Source organism: Astatotilapia calliptera, chromosome 10, assembly GCF_900246225.1.
Source record: "Astatotilapia calliptera chromosome 10, fAstCal1.2, whole genome shotgun sequence".
Taxonomy (NCBI): Eukaryota; Metazoa; Chordata; class Actinopteri; order Cichliformes; family Cichlidae; genus Astatotilapia; species Astatotilapia calliptera.
The window spans coordinates 28,554,016-28,574,633 of NC_039311.1; the positions used below are offsets into that span (position 1 = coordinate 28,554,016).

The following is a 20,618-nucleotide window of genomic DNA, read 5'->3' on the forward strand; positions in this document are numbered from 1 at the left end:
ATAATCAGGGGCGTCACTAAAGGGGGGCCTGACCCCCAATGAATGTCTATGGAGAGAGGAAGCTCTGTCACAAATTAGGCTCATAATAACCAACATTTCACATTTAAGTGGTTTAACTTTGATATTTACTTAATAAAAGGGTCACCTCTGAAATGTGATTGAGATATTTGATGAAAGTCAGATGAAGGACACTGGTAATTCAAACCTAATGATCATAGTGCGCAACAATGTAACAAGTGGCTACCTTTCTGAACAACTAGCTAGTGTGGCTAATATACCTTGTGTAGCTCAAAAACAGAAATTGTGATTTCCACGCTTCATTCTTCAGTACTTAACAGACTTTTGGATGCTTAATCTTTCTCACCATCTTTGCCCAAAAGGAAGGAGGCATAGGTCAACTATTTATAGAGTGGAACTCTTAATTAAATTAGAAAAATAAAATAATCTTGGCCAATGCATTCATCCAATTACCCACAGACTACGTAAAATGACGATGCCACATATTTGACAGACATCCCAAAAGGTTGATTCTGTTCATCTGGACGGAGGGTTTTAAGTGGGAGAAATGTTTCGTCACTCATCCCAGTTTCCCCAACCTTATAAACTGTATATTTGCACAATGACTGAAACCAGCACCACTGACAGAACAATGAGGTCAGTTCCTTGATCATTAATATGCAAATTGTCATGACCCCTGTGTGAGTCAACCTTTTGGGATTTACTTACCTGGATGGTTGAGCATGCATCAAGAGACTTTTTGACAGACAGCGTCTTAGTTCTTTGATTGGGATTGTTGATCACAAGCTGTATGCGGACCTGACCGCGCCACCCAGGGACACATGGTACTCTCTTCTCAGTCCCAAAGCAAAGCAAGTTTTTAAATTGTCTTTCTAGACACGAACAAAAAAAACCATGATCTTTTACTCTGCAATGCCTGAAACTAGCACTGGAAACCACAAGTGCAGTGGAGTTTGAGGAAATTGACCATCTTCATAGACTTGTTTTTTTCTCCTCCTCAGGAATTTCCACCTGCTGGCCAGGAGAAAAAACTAAATAAATTAAAAAGATTATAGATGTGATGCCATATTCCTGAATAAGTCGGAGGTCGGTCTGAATTTTTTTGTGGAAGGCCCCCTCAACTCAGATTTGACATTATTTGAGTGAAGTTCTCACCAGTGATGATCATCAAAATGCAACACATAATCACAACGAAATCCAGCTTTGGCTAAACTTTCTAAACCATCACTGGATGGTGACTGACCCACGGTGCAGTCGTTGTGAAAAGCGCAGGAATTTGTGTTCCATCCGCATTAAAGAAGAAATAAATAAATAAAGGAAAAATAAAAACAGAAGATAAGGTTTTTGCTCTGGACAGCTGGGTTTAATGCCTAATTAGTGGAATGAACCCCCTAATCGGTCAGCAACATAACCCAGCAGTTTGGCAATCATCACAGCAATTCTGGAGGTGGATTGATTTCAGCATCTGGAGGCAGCTGCAGGGACAGCTGATTGGGTTAATAAGAAACACACTGATTATAATGAATGGGTCCTGTCTGTGAACCAGACGAGTGATGGTTTACTGGACTGCTTAGAAAAATAAAATAAGCCACCTTGGAGGGATTTTTTATGGATGAAATGGAAAGAATTGAAGCAACCACAGATCATGGTAATGCAGAAGTGTTTGATTTCATGAAGCTCTACTTTAACTCTGTACTATGATAAGAACATGATTAGTGAAATTAAGAGGGAGTCTAATTACCAGAAAATCTGTTAAACATAATAACCATATGATCTCTGTATAGGTTATCCTATAGTCCATAACTGGCTTATCCGATTACAAGGCATTTTACAAGTTAAGGTCGTAAATTACACGGCTTCTCTAGCAAAGATGGTGTTGAAATTTAATTCTAAATTAATATGAGAAAAGCCGTAGCATGACACAAACACTTTCAGAAAGTGGAAAATGCCAGAACGTGGTTGGAATTAAAATAAACCCTCATGTCCGTGTGGCTCTTTTTTCTAGTCAAACACACAGTTTAAATAATTGCACAAGAAAGTGAAATGTTCATTCTGTTGCACTTAGACGTGCTATTAATGAACAAAGTTGGCAAGCACAGGACTTGAGGACCTGTAAATATATCTGTTCCTTAAAAAGCTTTTATGTTCTACCTATAAAAGCTCCATATCCACCAGCCACTTCCTTAAGTACCCCGACCTGTTCAGCTGATCATGATGCAAATATCTAATCAAAAGAAAGAAATTCACTGCATTTACACATGCTCAAGGCATCCGAAGTTCAAACTGAGGTGGTGACTTAGAGACTTTGAATGTTAGTGTTGCTCCCACTCCATGGTACTGAAAATGTTATTGGAATATTTTAGTCTAGTACTGTGACAGCACTAAAGCATAGACCCATCCTGGCTTGTGGGGGGAGACCACAAAGAAAGCACATCCTATTCCAGCGGTCCCCAACTCCTGGGAGTAGTTTGGTATCGGTCCGTGAGAGTTGCGCCTCCGGTGTGAAATTTATGGTTTTCAGGGTTTTAAATCAGTTTTTATCGTTAACTGTTTCCCTGGGTCTTTTCCTGCGTATTATGAAAACAATCCTTTTTTGGTACTGGTTTTATTTTGTTGTATTTATCCTCGACACCTTAAAGGCCAGTCCGTGAAAATATTGTCGAACATAAACCGGTCTGTGGCACAAAAAGGTTGTCTATAAGAGTCACAGGAAAAGGTAGTATCCAGGGCGTGGTAGCATTTACTTCACTAAGCCTGTTGGGTGCTTGGATTCATTCAGTACTTTTATAGGTAAACAGTAACCAAGACAAACTTTTAATTAAAAGACTATTCAGAGCCAGCCAACCATTTATATACTGGGCCAACATATTCTGTGTTCACAGGCAGGAGGCCAGTGTTGGCCTAACATGATAATGGTTGGCTATATAAGTAAAACAGCACAGACTTCTCAACCAGCCAGTACTGGCTCATCTTTGCCTCTCTGCTCAGCTAATGTTGTCAGTCTTTGTACCACCTGCCCAGGGAATGCAGATCAACCTTAACTTTCCAACTAATTACAGGATAGTAAGCAATTGCCTGTTTTTCTTCACAAATGAAGAAATAAATATGCAAATAAACACAGGCACAAGTAGATAAAATCATTACACGGCTTTAACTCTACATGCCTATGATGTTTTTTTTTCCTCCACATCAGTGTGATGCAAAGCAAAGCCTCGCTATGCAATAAAATGGATTTCAAGTATTTCAAAATTAGAGTAATGCAGTCTATGTAAAACTTTTAATTGTGTGCGCTGTTATCTGCCACTGATAGACTTGTGCATTTAGGCCAAACTCTCCTCCCTCACGTCCTCAGAGATCTCTATGACTAATTCATTATTCTAAGCCTCTTTAAGGTTGGCACTCAAAAGCTGTGTGATCACTGACAGCAGATACAAAGAATTTGGAACTTTATTATTCTTACTCCAATTTTCTCTGGATTTACCAATCAGTTTTCCCCCACTGTGAGAAAATTACACGTGCCTCACTGAGTAATTTAATGTGAAAAACAAACACTGGCACTCTTAAACGCTTACAGCTAATGCAGTGCTAAATTGAACCTTTTCAGCCTCCACCTTATCCAAGCACACACTGGGTTGGGAGTGTAGTGAGCTGACTCAACCTCATTCCAATCCTTTTTAGAAAATGATTTTTCTTCTTTTTAGTTTGCCAGAGTAATTTACCCTCATCACATTATATATTTGTGTGTGTTTTTTCCCCCCACTTGTCTTTTTCTAATTAATTACAAACCAAACAGACCTCTGTGTTCTGATATTCAAAGGGGATATATCATTTCCCTGCCCCAGAGGCGCAAAACAAGTATTATTTGTGAGCTTGGTGGGGCTTTAATCAATGCCAATGACTCGGTGATTATTTGGACAGCAGCTGAGATTATAAGCTTCCTATTTTTGGAAGAAAAGAAAAAAAAACACACACACACACACACACACACACACACAACAACACCTCACCCACTGGAGTTTCTTTTTTCCCCCAAAGACACTTCCGACTTCACCTGTATAAGTGTTCTTCATCCACGAGTTCACCCAAAGGACTGTTAACCGCTCAATAAAGTCTGTCAACAAGATGAATAAATATGCAGAGTTCAAGGCTAATTCAATCCTCTTATTTATATCACAGAAACTCACACCAATGTTTACCTCAGGCCATGGTGTGTTTACTCTGAGTCCATACAACATCAGAGAGGATCCCCAAAGATCCAATGACTGAATGAAATTTATCATAGTGATGATTCTAGTAGTTCCCTCCCTAAATGTAAGGAAGAATAATAAGACAATGTTGTTTCCCGACATCAGGTCTGACCATATTTTAAATACCTCATAGTACCATATTCCAACAATAGAGCACGTCACTCTCAGACTGCAGGCTTCCCAGAGTTTCTAAAAGTACAACAGAAGCTGGATTTCTGTGCAACCAGCTCCCAGTTTGGGTTCAAGAGACAGACACCTCTACTTTTGAGATTAGGCTTAAAACTTTTCTTTTTTTTTTTTATAAAGTTGGACAGGATCAGGTGACCCTGAACCAAGCCTTAGTTATGCAGCCATACCCTCAAACAGCAGAGGGACTTCCCATGATGCACTGAGGACTTCTCTTCTCACTCCCTGCGCACATTATTAACCTATGTCTATTCTCTGTCTTTACACATTTCGATTTGTCCCGTTTGTTATCCCTGGTCCCTCCATGCTATTCTTTGCCATCATCTCTTTTCCCCATGATAGATGGCTGCGCCTCACTGAGCCTGGTTTTTCAGGAATTCTCTGCCCGTAAGAAGGATCTTCTCCCTCACCCATGCAAAGTGCTTGCTCCTCGGGGGATTGTGGTTCTGTCTAATATTGTAGGCTCCTCGTGATTCAATAGAAAGTACTTTTAGATGGCATTTGTTGTGAACTGGTGCTATATAAATAGGATGATTGAGCCACACTAAGAGAACATCAAAATAAACATGAATGACACAGACCACCATGAAATAACTGAGCCTACTCATCCATCTCCAGTTTACCAGCTTAAACTGGTTTGGCACGGTGCTGACGTCGAATGACTCACTTGTTCTTGTGTTTAGAGTTTGAACTGATGTTTAAAATTCTTTAAAACCAAAAACTGCTGCTCTGTCTTTAAAAATGTATTAACCTTTACTTTTTGGACAGACTTTGCAGTCATGAGTGGGAGGAAGAGGGGGAGACGATCTATAGATTGCAATTTTATATAGCTTTATATATCTTATGAAACACTCAAAGCACTTTAGACTAGAGCCACATGCACTCACACATTAATACAAGGCTTGCACTTTAGTCTTGCATTAAACTGTGAGCCTTAACATTGGATGAACCAGCCTTGTGTTTCATTTCCTTCAAGCTGTGAATATGATACACAACATTTGTATAGCAATCACACAGAAAATTGTAAATACAGTCATTTGGCTTATTATATCATCTTAATCACTGTTGTCAGGAAAAACGTTTGTGTGATGCCACAATGGGTTATTTCGTTCCCTCAATAAAAAAAAAAAAGCTGCATCACTTGCAGATACATGAGAGAGAAAAGCCTCGCTGGCCTCCTCAGATTTCAGCTTCTCTTCTCAGCTAACCGTTGCGGCACAGGCTTTCATGCAGATAAATGTTAGACTTTAAAAAAATGATCTGCAAGAAGATGAATCTTAAACAAACACATTGATGCCACCACAGAAGTTACTGTGCATTTGTGATGCAACACAAAAACACTAAGGATAAAATGTAACATCGCAATGTTTTGTTAACAGGCGCACAGCTGTTTTGAAGACTCTACACACAATTGCACACATGGTGCTCGCATGGCTCTCTTCCATTACAATATTCTGTAGATTGGCACAATATTTTCGCATATTCCTTAATTGCTATCTCTGCTAGCAAATTAACTGAAAGCAAAAATCAATTTCTCATTTTTGCTAAGTGCCCCCCCGAGACCTCTCTCCAATACCTCGCTTTGAGAAATAAAAGATTAAACTTGAGCTAATTGGACAGGTTCTTAATGCACATCATGAGAAGAAGAACGGGATAATGCTATGAGGGCTGCACAGCTTGTTCTGATGCATGTGCTCCTGATTCACATTGCTCAGTCAGTCAGGAGAACCATATGCATTTTGCATTGACATTGTCAACTTCATTTTAGTCAGGTCAATAGCCAAGTGGATATATATGATTCAAATTCACCAAAGTGGTTCCTGAAGCAGAATTTGTAAGCATGGAAGATGTAAAAAGTTGACAGGCAGAGGGGAGAATGGCATTACTAATTTAACATATCTGCTTAAGGACAGGTTTAAGTGCTACAAGTTATTTTTTTTATTCATCAAAGACAGAAAGTGAGAAATGTTTACTAAAAATGTCTGATCAAAATTCGAGCCTTTGTGGGGAAAAGTTAACCTAACAGGAGTCCGGCAGAAAGCAAAAGCATGAAAGAGCTTGCAGCCTCTATTCTTTGTGTGGATTAAATCCCATTTTATAGGCTTATAGTGAAATTACTAAAATGTCTTTTGGACCTAATATAGCATACAGAGGCTATTATAACAGCCAGGGATTCCTTTTCTCTCACAGAGCCTATGTAACCTAATAAAAGAATTGATTGCTCTGGACATGGCTCAATATGGCGGTAGCTCCAAGGCAGGATAAAAAAAAAAAAAAAAAAAAAAAAAGATGTTTTCATAGATCACAGCAAACACGGTAAAAAACGAGTATGGTCCAACGTCAAGTCAGGCCAAAATCTTTAATTCAGTTAGAGCAGAATAACTGTGCCAATGTCATTTTGCAATCTTGCCAGCACCCAATTCTGTTCTGGCAGAGAAAAAAAAAAAATGTATATAAATAAATCAGCTTAGAACTTATTTAAGACAGATCTATACGAGCATAGATGGGATTCAGTCTGTTTTCGTGAAATATGGAATCGGTATCGCTTCCAAAAATATCAACAGTGACTGAGCAAAGACTTCCTACCCTTGGGCGAGATTTTCTTCGGGAGTGGAAGACGCCGAGAAGGGTTTCTCTGCGAGTGCTTCAGTCTTTATGAGTCCTGCCATATTTAGATGGAGCTGAATGGGATTTCATGGGGTTCGCGGCTCAAAGTAGACGTCTCATTTCATCGAAGTGAAGGGGGAAAAAAAAATAAATAAAAACTTATTGAGAGTGAGTGTGTAATGTGCATGAAAGTTAGGTGAATGATATACTTGTAACTGGAGGGTTAATTACTAATGAATTCCTCTAACTGTGGATGTGTCTTGTTGATAAGAGGCAGATACACACAAATAAAAAGAATACACTTTGTCACTGTTTAGTGTTGTTTTCTTTCTGGATTTGAATGCTTTGTGAATATCCAACTGTCACAAACCATAAAAAAAGCAAAAACAAACAACAAACAGAGGCCACTTTTTGTCTGGAGACTCGTACACAGCGTGATCACTGAAGTCAGGCAAATCCAGTGCTGTCAGTGTTATGGTGGCCTATTTTGTAAAGCATTTATTTTCCTCTGTTAGATCAATATGACTATGATTTGAACTACATTTTCAACATATCACCACACGCTAACCTCAAAAGTCCTTGACAGCAAATTGATTTTTCTCTGACTTACATATTGAACACAACTACATGCACAAAAGGCAACACAGAGGCGTAATCTTTTAATCATATTCATGACTTTTGACTCGTTTACATTACTTCGTTCCTAAATAAGACCGCGAGTTTAAAAGCAGAAAAATTCTCCAATTTTAATTGATGTAAATGCAACAGCTATATGAACTCTGAATGAAGCAGCTTGTTTATCCTGGGGCTGAAGCAGAGGAATGGCAGCACTTTAGCAAAATTAGAAATCATGGCCAAACTCAACCCCAGACTGTCTTTGGAAGTTAATTCAGAGAAATCGTCTTTACACAAATAAACTGCAACAAAACAGAAAGAAAAGGAGCCAGTACATCAGACAAAGGAGACGGGGGGGGGGGGCTCCCTGTCAGGTTCAGGAGATGAACAACAGTATCTGACAGCTACAGCTGACATCCTGAGGCAGGTAATACATGCATCACAAAAAAATAACAGAAACATCAATTTTGATTTAGTACAACTTTCACTGTCCACACACATGGATACATATCTCTGACAATGACGTGCGTGGAGCGAACCGAGCACGCCACCTCAATTATAAATAGGGAAAGTATAGTATTTGCAACACATTACATCATCTTAACCTTGTTATGCTATTTTGAAATGACGCAAGACGACCAGCGTGCAGCTAATCTATTCATGCAATTGCAGAAAACAATACTAGATCAGCTCGTGGTGCCAGAACTGTGGAGGAATAAGAGTAACTGCCCTCATGTGCTGAGCAATAAACTTGATGAATCCCGTCATGACGATATTTTTCTGTCTTTTTAAGAGAGGACGCTTCACATCCAGCCTGGTCGGGGTGTAGCTGCTACTACTGACAGATGAAATCAGTGCTGATAAAGCTGCGGTGCATAATATCAGATTATAAAACATTAAAACATGTTCAAGCCCAAGACATTTTTACATAACATACCTTTTTAGTTCATACTAAGCATTGATTTAACCATTTAGGAAATATATTCAGTTTTATGAATGAGCCAAATGCTGCAAAACTGACCAGGCAGAACGTGGAAATGGACAATAACCCAAAGCGCATCACAACAACAATCCAGGAGTCTCTCATGGCAAAGAAAAGGAATTCAAGTCAGTCAGTAGAGTGCATTTTTCAGTTACTGAATACAGAAAGACCCCAAACCAAGAAGCAACTGAAGGCGGCTGCAGGAAAGGCCTAGCAGTGCTTTTGAATGACGATCTAGGATTCAGGCGGTCACTGACTGCAAAGAATTTTCACCTAAATATTAAAAAGCAATCTTTTTATTTAAATTATGCTACTTTGTTCAATTACTTCAACCTCAGGAAAAGAAAATGGGAGACTATGTATAATTTGAAAAACAGTTTAATTACCAAACAGTTAATGCAATATTTTATTTAAACCCTTTGAATTAAACATGAGAGTTTGCACTTCAATCACAATTCGGTTGTTTGGTTTGAAATCCAGTCTGATGGAACACAGAAGCAAAACTACACAAGTGTCGCTGTCCATATAATTATGGACCCAAGGGTGCAGTATATTAATTGCCTAATCACTGTCACAGCAGTTTAATTTTAAGCATAACTAATGCTGCAGTGATGTTATTTTTAAAAAGGAAAAGTAGGCTAACTCAAATAAAAGTTGGTATGGTCATATTCAAACTTGAAATTAGTTCAGTCAACCTGAAATTAAAAAAAAAAAGAAAAAAAAATGCATCGGAGCAAAATTTGGCTTTTTGCTAATAAAAGTGACAGTTTAAGGATTCACTGTACTGTTTGCAGAACATGATGTCACTTTGACAACGTCTGCTTCTAAAGGAGAACACTGCCGCTACACGTCCTATGTATAATTACCAGTAAGAGACAAGAGAAGCTGTCTGTGGCTTGTATTTGCTCTGTCTTATAGGACATCATCTAACAAGACATTAGACAATTTTACCAACTTTCTCCAGAGAAATAATTGTCAAAGTCAAACAACGAGACCAATCTACAGGAACATATTTAAACACGCTTTTCCCTTCTGCCTTAATGACAACGAGAAACCAGGGTGAACTTAAGAACCCCAGTCAAGTCAGTGTGGATCAACTGCAGCAGGAAAAGCAATCCTACAGCTGAAAACAATATAGCGCAGAGAAAGAATTAAGTGTTGGCTGGTTGTAGAGGAGGAAGCTGAGGTTGGTTGCCAGACTGGAGCGTTCATCTCTGAGTCCTTTAGCAGATTTGTAGCACTGGGAAATCAGTGTGGGGAAGAGAGCAGATAGTGCAAGATGTGCTGAAAGCTGAAAATCTGGTCATACTTCTCCCGCTGCACTGACTGCACACAAATGGTTCACACCGAGTCCACGGAGACAAACTGCTGATATGCAAAGCAGGCCGCCAATACTCCTACACCGGATGTTTTTTGACTTTAACTATCTGCCATTTTAATGTGGCACAAGATACACATTTATGTCCAACGATGCTCGTAGAATATTACCCGTTATATCAATTGCCATTATTACCCGTTCATATTTACCCTTTTACATTCAACCCTACCTGCAAACTACCCAAGAGTTGTTACATTTTTGGTACTTATCTGTGTGAGTACTCAAAGAAACAACAGAGCAGAGTCAGTCTCCCCTCTAATTTCAGGTGGATGAAAAATACTTTTGTCACACCTCAAGTCAGCCAGTGAGTTCAACTCGAATATCTTCACCCGTCTCTCCTCTGTTTGGTTTAGCTGCACGAGGGAGGAAGGACCTTTTTTCTGATTACATTTTTTCCCTCTGGTTTCTAGGGGAGCGCTGCTGGGATCTGAGAAAACTGAATCACTACAACAGTCTCCTACAGGCTAAGACACACCAGCAGTCAGGCGATCAGACCATCAAAATGATACTTTAGTGCAATTATTTAGACTAGTTTACCTCGAAATAGAACCGAGTTGGTCGATAACAATAATCGCCTGTTTGGGAAAACTGCACGCAGACGCAAAAGCGGTCAAAATTCAGCTCGTAAACTGTGATAATACAGTGCAATACTTTTGTGTCGGTTGTGCATCTCCATTCATTTAACGCTCACCAATACAGCACCATTAACTAAACCTAACACAAAGTAAGAAAAACAACAACAACAACAACAACAAAAAACTCAGGGTTTCCGCTTGATAAGGTAATCTAGGGCAAACTAATTTGATGACTGCTGCCTTATAAGTGTGACTGATCATCAGTTTCCCAGTAAACAAAAGCTGGCAGCCTTATACGGAGAGCTGTAAGGAGTGTGAGGTTGTACAATCCTGGCTGCAAGGCATCAAACACTCTGTACAACAGGGGGAGGTCTGACCCTCTCTTGTGAACATATGTCATGTGCCACATGTGGACATGATGCGACTTACCATTTCTGTATTCCATGTAGTCCTCTTAGAGAAATTAAAGGGGCCACTTTCAGTCTAACCTTTTCTTCATTCAGAAAGCTCATTCTCTTTCACCCTGTCAGGGGACACAACTTATTAAATGTGAGCTATATTGCCGTGTCAGGACGACCAGAATTAGAGGAAAATGATTATACCCCTGTAACACCACAGAAGGAGCATGTCACAGTGGGTGCCATCATATCTAGACAATAAAACCGGATAAAGGTGTTAAGTAAAGCCCAGCTGGTGGCAGGGCTAACGTCTTTCCCAGAGGGTGTCCAAGAAGTGGCTATTCCTTCTTAGCGGTGACAAGATCTATCGCTGTGCATCTCGATCCATTTCTGCAAGGAAATGTAAAAATCTAGGTGGTAACATTTTGCCAAGCGTGACTCACAATACCACGGGAAGCAAAGCAAACCATTTTAAATCAAAGGCGCTGCAGAATCGTGGAGATGCGCACGAGGCGCCGTGCACGAGAACTCGTTTCAGACCAAACATATGTGATCGCCTAATGCAGAAGACTGATTGCTTCCCTGCTGAGTATAAAAAGAGCTGGAAGATGTTCATGCAAGTGCTCGTATCCCCAGCTGTCCTGCAGGGAAATATTAAATTGCTTGCGGTTACAAAGACACTGAGTAAATGTCATGGGTAAATTTTATGTGGCCTTTGTCTGGTGCAAAGTTTAGAATTTCTGGAAAAATAAAAGCACTGGAGTGCAACCTGATCTGTATCTACACGTGCACACAATACGACAGTGATCACCTGACACTGATGAATGAATAACTGCCTCGTGCGGTCCAATTATTCTATACGTCCTCGTTGGACTCGAATCATACATCAAGCCAAGCAGGTGGTGGATGATTTTTGACAGAAATTTCCCTTTAATTATTTTTTATTTTTTTCAAATTGAATCAAAAAGAAAACATCTTTCACACAGCAATGCTTAATAAAGAAAAAACAGATGGGCTGCATTTATGGATTGGAAAACAGTTAACGTTGTCTCACGATACAAACCATTTCAGACAGAAGGATTTTTTTGGACTCTGGAGGTTGTGAGATTTAAGTAAGCGGGGGAAAGTTTTGTATCCAAATGTCTGCAAAGATATGCAAAAAAAATGTTCAAGGACAAACGACCATTGATACAGACTGTTTATAAAGGCTGGATGTACTTAGCACGTCATCAATCATTGTTCTCAAGCATGAGAGGTGGATTTGACGAAGAAACTTAGGACGCTGGGTGCTCATCCAACAGTGCCTTGGTAATCGCAAAGTAGTCGCACCCTAAAGCATACCCAGATGTTACAAAACAGAGGTCAGGCTGTAATAACTAAGACTTGGGCCATAGGCCATAAACTCATTAGGAAAGTGCTTACTGAGGTTAGAGATCAAGTGAGCAGTAGGGTCGCTTTCTCAAGGCTCCGACATGGTCTGTCAATGGTCCTACGCGCAGCTCTCCAGTGTTGCAGCTGTTTACCGTCACCGGGGGGCAGTGTCCCAAACAATCAGTCTAGGCTACTCTTGCTTGTGCTGCTGTTGGTCCATCAACCAATTGTGGAGAGAGGTCATGATTAGGGGTATTGTTTAGGTTTTATCCGATACCAGTACCAAACCGGTACTTTTGAAACGGTGCCGGTGCTTAAACGGTGCTCAAACTGGTGCTTAAAGAATGAAGAACACAAACTTTGTCCAAAAACCTCTCATGTTTAGCTGTTTCCCCACTTTTTCTTTGGTCATTTTAGCTTTTTTGGCCAGGGTGAAGGGAGTATCTGCCATCAAAGAAGAAGACAGCTGCATGTAACTACGACGGTGTTTGCTAGTTCACCTTACGTGCGTTAATTTAATAACGTGGTTAGCCTACTCAACGTAAATTACACACGAACATTAAGCTAGAGAAGAACAGCTGCTGCTGCCATCATCATCCTCATCATTTCTGCTACACTGGCAGGGCTAGGGGCCAGGACTCTCCTCTTCGGGTTCTTGGGGGATGTTGCTAACTCCGGGACCGATAACAGGCACCACACCCGTAGTAGATGTGCTCGGTGTGAGGTCTCGCAGCAAGCTATCAAATACGGTGCATGTCTCTGCTTTTAAAAAAAAAAAAAAAAAAAAAAAAAAAAACGCTATGCGTCGCCAGGTGTTTCATCAGATTCGAGGTGTTACCTCCTTTGCACAGTATCACCTTAAAGCACTTGTTGCAGTACAGCCAGACTTTTACTGGTTACTACCGTTTATGTCAGAACCGATGCCATCATGGCACCGGATACCGGTACCCATCCCTAGTCATGATGCACACAGAGCTTAAGTGAAAGAGTTATGAAAACAAAAAAGGGGGGCTGGTTTAGCTCACTGGGTTGAGTAGGAGATAGATAGATAGATATATCTATATCTATATAGATATATCTATCTATCTATCTATCTATCTATCTATATATATATATATATATATATATATCTATAGATAGAGATATAGAGATATAGATAGAGATATAGATAGAGATATATAGAGATATCTATATAGAGATATCTATATATATAGAGAGATATCTATATATATATATAGAGATATATATATAAAAAAGGGGTTGCATACCCCTTTTACATGAGCAATTACCTGGACACAAATATGTTATCATAAACCATGTTTTATATGTGCAGTGTGTATATGATGCATGTATGCTAGTCACTGTCAGAAAACTTGGCTTTTTGCAGATAGAAAATGGACTCGAGGGAAACCTGAACACAAAAAAAAATAAATAAATGAAATTGAGGAATTTACCCTTAGCAAAAGAAACAAGTACATTCACCAGATTCAACCATTTAAAAGTTCAAAGAAGGTCTGACAAAATGGGTTACTGTATAGCATACAAATACTCTACTTTTTTCCCCTGCAGGAAGTGCCCACAAACCCTGAAGCCCTTGGTAAAGGTCTTGCACATCCCACTACATCTGGGAGAGCCAGTCCTTCATAAAAGGTCCATTTCACTGCTGATAGAGGACAACGTCCTTAGAATTCACAACAGCCACTGCACACTCCACAACGCCTCAGAAACAAGAGCTTGGAAAACACAGCTCAGAAAATTGAAGGGATTCAAGCATAGCTGGGTTTCGAAGATTTTGTTTGCTTTTTGTTTTTTAATCCATTTACAATTCAGAGAAATCTAGTTTTGGCTTGTTCTAACAATTAAATGCAGAAAAATCCATTTTAACTGAATGACATGCCCACCTGCAAAAACCTGCGACGTAATTATGGAACGAGACTGCAAGTAAACCAAAGAGCCGTCTTTCCAGTAACAGCTTCTCTTATTGTTCGTTGCCCTGCTGTTCCGAGTGCACAGATTGGTTTTAGCCTCAAGCCCAACTGTCACTGAAATGAAAAAAGTATTAAACTGTGCCATGCTCCACATGGATTTACCATCATCTAATGCTGACGGCAAACGCCATTAAAAAAAAAAAATAATAATAAAAATATATAAACCATATGCTTTATGGTGTAAAAAGTGACAGGTACACAAACAATTCAACATCACCTTGATGGGAGCAAAAGCAGAATAACTAAACAGCGCCGCTGACTCATTTGCAGTCACAGAGTGTTAATGGCTATGGATATGCACCTCCTGCATGTATGTCTGCGTTTTTCCACACAAAAGGATGGAAAACAGGAAACCTCTTCAAACACAGCAACAGAGCAAAAAAAAATAAAAAAATAAAAAAATAAAAAAAAAAGGCTTCATTTCAACACATGTAAATCAATTAGGCTGGAACATGAGAGCTGGTGTGTCACACTGCCGCTTTGTCTGCTCTCTGTCCAGTGTCTACTCTCAGAGAAAGGCTGGTGCTGGGAACGCTGCCAGCTACATCCAAACTATGACTGGGCAAACAGTGCTCCCACATCCACGCTATGCTGCTGACTGCAGACGTAGCCCCGAGTAATCAGTGGCACGTTTAATGTAACAGCTAGTCACCATCTATTCTACCCACTTATCAGAGTTCACCACAGTCTTTTTGGATTTCATCCAGAAAGCTGTTCAGCCCAGGTGGTAAGACATCCAGGTCTCACGATCAATTAACATAGTAGATAACTGCGTAAACACCAGCTAAATGTATAACACACTGCCACAGCTTTGTTTCAGTGAAGGAAGAAGTCAATTCAAGGATCAATAGAAACATTTGCTCAACATTGCTTTTTAGATTTCAAAAATTAAACAGTTAAGAAAATAATCAGCAGTTGCCTCCAAAGAAACTGTATAAATGTTTCCCCTGATTTACTGCTATGTTAGAAATATGTTTTTTCTGTATGTGGGTGGAGTTCCATATTATATCAGTTAAATGTGTTAAGTATCAAACTTTTTTTATTTTTATTTTTTTAACTAACAAATCTTAAACCTGTATGTAGCATCCTGGAAGTTTCTTCCTGTTAAAAGGGAGTTTTTCCTTCCCACTGTCACCACAGTGCTTGCTCATAGGGAGTCATATGATTGTTGGGTTTTATCTCAGTATGTGTTATTGTAGTACTTTTGCTTAGTTGTGTTATGGTTGCGTATAGTTTCCGCTCTTCTCCATGTGCAAAGCCTCTCCCTGCACACCAAGCCAAATTTTACTTTCTTCCATAAAAGATCATTTTACTTTTTGCAATTTACCGAAAGAAGCCTCCTGACTTTACTGGAAGTGCAATAAGAGCTTCACAATTGCTAATCTGTCTACAATGACAGAGGATAACGACTCTTTCAGATCAGACTTAAAAGACAGAAGCTGACAGCTAAAAGCACTGACATTGTCATCCTCACATCCCCATAGCCCACCCACTAATAAAAAAAAAGAAGTCAATCTTGGAGAAACAATGCCTACAAAAGCACTTCAAACACCACCCTGCCCTAGATTAGACCTCAATTCTGATGCCCTATTATTTCACCGGAGCATACCATTTCACAAGAAGTAGCCAGAAAACTTTTTTTGAACAGCTCTTATCAGTGAACATGCCTAGCTCAAGTGTCCTTGAAAAACCTTAATCCCTATCAGCTCTGGGAATGCTGCTCAGCACATGACCTCTGACCTTCCTGAGGAGGGGGTACGGTGAAGGAAAACAACTGAACAATTACAATGGCATCTCAAAACGAAAGAAGGAAAAAGTATCCTAGTGCATCAACTGCAAAGGGGGAAAATAATCTTTAGCGTGTTTACAACATTGTGTGCCAGCCAATATATATGAAAATACAAATTCAAGGTGAGAAGAATGAGAAATAATAGATTCATTACAGCACTGGATTTTCCCCAGAGCGGTCTTAAAGTCCATGATATTGCTTTTTCACACCTGGGGATTTGCCTGCTTAGCTCTTCATCCAGCAGGTCTATTGCATTTCTCTTGAGGTATTCTTACAAAATTGTTTATTTAGCATGAGAGTGACAAGGAGGGAGAGGTTTAAAGTGCCGGGATGAGCGCAGGAGGAAGGCTTCCGTGTACAAGTGTGAGAGCGACTTGACGTCTCCGAGGCCAAGAGACTCTGAAACCATCCTTAGGGGGCAGCCGTCCACGCGCCAAATCTGTCCCTGCACTTGCTTTCAACAGCAGTGCCTTTATTGTTCAGGAAGGTGAGCACCCTCCCCACCCCTGCACTAAGCAACGCTGACCACAGGCGTTAGTGGGATTTGTGTAGGCACGCTATTGCAGCATACAGCACGCTGGCTTTACAGCCTTGGTGAAGCCATCAAGGAGAGTATATGCTTTAGTGCACACGTAGGCGTTTCTTTTGTGTGGTAATGAAACTGAGGCAAGACTTGGTGAAAATGAGTAGGAGAGGGGAGATACTGTGCAAGATGTCTGAAAGGAAGCAAGAGGTGGTTACACACTGAACATGGAAGGAAAACTGCACTCCGTCTCCATTCGGCTTACTGGGGTGAAGCACAGAAGAGTCCTAATCTGGGTCTAAATATAAGCACCTTTTAAATGTGCCTGCAAATGAATAAACAGAAACTGCGCTGCAAGTTGCTCGTCCTGGGGTTGCCTCCCAGCACCACACTTAATCCACGCATTGCAATGTCACACTTTGCTTACTGCTGGAAACAGTCCTGCACCCCTGCTGCTGCTGCATCAGTAAAAAAAAAAAATAAAAAAATAAAGAGTTGGATATTAAAGGAGGATTAGTGTTTTGGAGTCCAACTAGATCACTGGGATATGTCAGGAAATCATCTTTGAGGATGCTTGATTTAGATTTCATCAGCACATGTAGAACACACTGTATGTGTATCTGCTGTGTAACACACCGTGACTTCGTTCACAAGCAGCAGATGAAATCAGTTCTCCAATATGTTGCGAGTCCTCGAGCATAAGCAACTCTAACCTGATGTGGAGTGGGTATTTTAGCCTTTTTCTCAGCTCTCTATAGCATTTGAAGTGTGGCTTTTTTCATGCTTTTGTGACTGTGATGATCATGAGAGTTAATTACATCCGCAGTGCTTTTTTATTCCAATTAAAGTATCTGGTTTGATGGTGTGCCTGCCATTCTCCTCTGGGGAAAAAAAAAAAAAAAAAAAAAAAGTTACCTAAGAGGGGAAAACAGACCAGGAGTGAAGCCACTGTTGAATTTCTTCAGAAATGTGTAACAGGAGTATGATTGTTTGTGTTTAGTGGTGTGTGTGTGTGTGTGTGTGTGTGTGTGTGTGTGTGTGTGTGTGTGTGTGTGTGTGTGTGTAGGGTCAGTCATTAAAAAATAAATAAATAATAATAATAATAATAATAATAATAATAATAATAATAATAATAATAATCAACAAGACCAACTGCCTCTGCGGTGCATGTTTCAGAAATTTAGGGCCATTGCTTTCTATGCAACGTGAATATGATCCTGGAACCCTGTTGGCGGGTGTGTGTTTTGAATGGGGGGCAGGAGAGGAGGGGAGGGGGAAGGAGGTAGAAGGGGTACTCACCACATGAAAGCGCCGCCACACAGATGAAGAGAGTCCGTCTGAAATCCCGTACACCTGACATGGTAGAAATCCCTGCAGGAGGATGTTAAATCCCAGCTGTTGCAGTAGCCGATTGAGGGTAAATAAACCTCTCTGCAGGTGTTAGCCTCCACACGACGCTGTTGCAGTTCTTCGAGGGTCTTAAGTTGGATAATGCGCAATAGACAGAAATGCAACTGCACGAGTGTCTGAGCGGCAGGGAGTCCGATGTAAATTGGAGGTCTTCAGAAGCAGAAATGTTACTGGCCAGTCTTCTCAGAGTCTTTGCGAGCAGCGAACCTAGGGCACGGCAAAACCGCGTCTTCTCCAGGCAACGCAGAGCGTTTCCCCCACATCAGAGAGCAAAAAGTTCCAACTATCCTGATCCAACCCGGGCAGCAGGGAGGGAAAAAACAGTGTTCCATAAACGGACACGAGTCCTTGCGCGACACTCGATAAATGGCCCCCCACAAAAAAATATTATAAATCAATGGACATCAGTGGAGAGGTTACGCGCGCCCTGGCTGGAACCACGGGGATGCTGCACGCGTTCTCAAAAGGATCAGACTTGTCTGAGCAACAAACGGCAGGGAAAGAGCAGCAGAGTGTCCCTGTGAGGTTAGTCATTCTCCAATTAAAAATTCAAACATGAAATTCCTTGCGCAAATCATGGAAACAGTGTAGAGAGGGGAGGAAAACAACAAAAAAGAGGCATCCGACGGATCCGCACCGTTCTGGCTCAGCTGACACCGACTTCTTCTGCTTTTATTCAGCGTCCACAGCCGAGAGAAAAAGGTGGGAATGTATTCTGAGCCGTGGAAGGTGAAATTACAGCTCTAATCAAGCCGAAAAGGTCCGAGTTGGCCGCAAAGACCCGCTTTCCACCCTCCCCTCCCGCTCCAGCTCCCTCACGTTTCCAGTAGTTCACCTACCGCAGCGCGATGCGACGGGAATCATCACGCGTCCGCTGATTAAAAAACAACAACAAACAAGGGCACAAATATCCAGAAAGCTGACACTTTTTAAAAATCGAGTTACTTTGTGATGTTAAGACCGAGAGCCTGAGCGGAGCATCGTCGGTGCCGCTTACCGGGAGTCTGAAACAGAGCCAAGTCCGAAGAAGTCTCCAGTTTGGTGTGTAATTTGTCACCCGGCTTGAGCGCACCTTTCTCAGGTGTTCCTCCCGCAGAAGCAGCTGCTGTGCCCGCTGTCCTGCCCTCAGCAGCCCCGCTCTGGGATTTTAAGTCCGCTCCAAACTAAACGTGCTCACCTTAAAATGTCCAGAGTCGCAGCTCCCGGTCATCAAGCCCACTGTGGGGTAGAAGACGTGTCCGGAAGTTCCTTTCAAAATAAAATAAATTAGCCTACGTTTAATTGTTATTTTAAGCGATCTGCTAAATTGAGTCTTATTACTCATTTCCAGTGGCTTGATAAAAAAAATGCACCGAATATGACCAGCTTTGACAATACAGTGGTGACATCATTTAACCCTTAAAAACGTCACACCCCTTTTTTAATGACGCTGAACGAAAGAGTTCATACCGAAATGAAACCGGTGCCACTCCTCACCTGACCTAAGAGCAGCTAAATGGGTCACAATTAAACCCAGTTTCAAACGGAATTAAATGGAAACGCGTATTTTGGGGCTTTTGATACACGCGTGTTTTCCAGGTCGACCCGTGGGCTTTAGTTTAGTCTCAGCGTTCAGTTAGTCGCTTGGCTTTTATCTTAAAACGCCACACCGAACACTTCCGGTATGGGCCACGTTAGACATAGTGAACTTGACTTTGTTCAAATCTAGTATCTCAGACGAAAATTAATCACGTGAGTGTCTCCACACTCCTCCTCTTCATCCGAAGGGGAAAGTATCCTCCCGAAGAAAGAGCCGTCCTCACTCCTGCCTAGTCATGGCCTCACTTTGTGCTTTTGTTTCTGCGTGGATTCTGCTTCACCCCCTGCAGGTTTACGTCACGGTAGATTTCTGTGCTAAGGACTGCGTGACCTTTTATTTGATTTTAATGTCATATTTTTGGAGCCTTCTCACAGCTAAAACGCTGACACCAGACACACAGGTGCACCCAATAACAATGAACTCATTCACAGTTTAATTTATCAGGTACACACAGTATCTTTAAGTGGGATTCCCACCTATGACCCTTGTCACAGTGGGTGGTTTGCAGTGGAAGGTTCTGTTGCATCAAGTAGAAATTCTGCCACTACGCAATTGAATCACACTTTTGCAGAAAACAGACTGAATTTGTTCAACTTCATGAGGTTGTTCATTTGCATGCATGGCAAGCTGCAAACACATTAATACTGACCGATTGTCTTTACTCCAAAATCTGAGATAATATAACAGAATCTCCTCTAACAGAGGCTAAAACACTTTAAAACTTATGTCTAGGCAGGAGGTGTCAAACAAATTGGTCAGAACCAGTCTGCTAAAGGCTGCAGTCTGGCCATTTGGATGGTTATGCAAAGTGTTAAAAAAAAACTTGAAGATAATCAGGGAATCACTTGTTGGACTTTTGTTTTTGCTGTATTTTCCATCAGAGTGGATAATAGGAGCAGTTCTCCCACCGTCCATCCATTTTCTTAAGGCTCAGACAACTACACGCTCTCCC

General features: G+C 40.9%; 1 long non-coding RNA gene across 2 annotated transcripts in view; it reads right to left on the bottom strand.

The window, feature by feature from the left end:
• LOC113030653 (uncharacterized) overlaps nt 1-20,301 on the bottom strand; it is a 29,569-nt gene extending 9,268 nt beyond the window's left edge. The window contains exon 1 of one of the 2 annotated variants that reach the window (XR_003273621.1): nt 17,977-20,301. This is a non-coding gene — a long non-coding RNA (uncharacterized LOC113030653). The remainder of the gene's footprint in view (nt 1-17,976) is intronic. The other variant, XR_003273622.1, reaches the window with a different exon arrangement.
• Between the last annotated feature and the right edge of the window lie 317 nt (nt 20,302-20,618).